Source organism: Chrysochloris asiatica, unplaced genomic scaffold (genome assembly GCF_000296735.1).
Source record: "Chrysochloris asiatica unplaced genomic scaffold, ChrAsi1.0 scaffold00165, whole genome shotgun sequence".
Classification (NCBI taxonomy): domain Eukaryota; kingdom Metazoa; phylum Chordata; class Mammalia; order Afrosoricida; family Chrysochloridae; genus Chrysochloris; species Chrysochloris asiatica.
The window spans coordinates 142,873-144,535 of NW_006408683.1; positions in this window are offsets into that span (position 1 = coordinate 142,873).

Here is a 1,663-nt window from a genome sequence, read left to right on the forward strand (position 1 = left end):
GGTATAGAGGAATCCAACTGATTTTTGTATGTTGATCTTATATCCTGCCACTTTGCTGAATCTTCCAATAAGGTCTAGTAGCTTTTTTACTGAGTCTTTGGGGTTTTCTATATATAGGATGATATTGTCTGCAAATAGAGTTTTACTTCCTTTTTGCCAATTTGGTTGCCTTAATTTCCACATCTTGCCATATAGCTCTTCCTAAGACGTCCAGCACAATATTGAATAGGAGTGGTGACAAAGGGCATCCTTGTCTGGTTCCTATTCACAGAGGGAAGTCTTTCATTTTCTCTCCATTAAGAGCAATGTAGGCTGTTGGTTTTGTATGTTGTTGTTGTGTGCCATGGAGTGGGTTCCAACTCATAGCAACCCTGTAAGAGTTTCTGAGGCAATAAATCTTTATGGGAGCAGGAAGCCTCATCTTTCTCCCACAGAAGAGCTGGTAGTTTAGAACTAGAGAAGTTGTGGTTCAAAGCCTGATTCGTAACCACCATGCTACCAGAGTGCCTTGGTTTTGTATATAAGCTCTTAATTATGTTGAGGAATTTACCTTCAATTCCTACTTTATTGAGTATTATTATCAGGAATGTATTTTGGATGTTGTCAAATGCATTTTCTGTATTAATTGATATGATCATGTGGTTCTTTTCTTTTTTCTTATTTATATGGTGGATTACGTTGAATTTTTCTAATGTTGAACCATCCTTGCATCCCTGATATGACTCCCACTTGATCATGATGTATTATCTTTTTGATATGTTGCTGAATTCTGTTGGCTAGAATTTTGTTGAGAATTTTTGCATCTATGTTCATGAGGGATATTGGTCTATAATTTTCTTTCTTAGTGATGTCCTTCCCTAGTTTTGATATGAGGGTTATACTTGCTTCATAAAATGTATTAGGAAGTTTTCCATCCTCCTCTATCTTTTGGAATACTTTGAGTAGAATTTGTGACAGCTCTTCCCTGAATGTTTGGTAGAATTCACCAGTAAAGCCGTCTGGGCCTGGACATTTTTTGGGTCTGTTCAGGTTTTCTACTTCACTGTGTGTAAGTTTAGGTAGGTCCTGTTTATCTAAAAATGTAACCATCTCTGATAAGTTTTCAAATTTTTTAGAGTATAACTTTTCATAGTATTCTGTTAATATCCTTTTGATTTCCTTTGGTTCCATTGTGACATAGCCCATGTGATTTCTAATGCATGTTATTTGTGTATTCTCCCTGTTTTCTTTTGTTATGTTTGTCAACGGTCTGTCAATATTGTTAATCCTTTCAAAGAAAGGATCTTGTCCTGATGATTCTTTATATAGTTTTTCTGTTTTCTATCTCATTTATTTCTGCTCTAATCTTTATTATTTCTTTTCTTTTGGTTGCTGTATGTTCCCTCTGTTGATCTGTTTCTAATTGTTGTAGATGCTGTGCTAATGTGTTAATTTTGGTTCTTTCTTTTTTTTTTTTTTGGATGTGTGTATTGATTGCAGTAAATTGTCCACTCAGCAATACTTTTGGAGTATCCCAAAGATTTTGGTATGTTGTGTTTTCGTTCTCATTTGTTTCTAGGAAAAATTTTTTTTTTTTTAATTTAAGGTTTTTATTGTGGATTGAGTGAAAGTTTACAGGGCACATCATCAGTTTCACATTCAACAATTCATATAACTTGTTTCA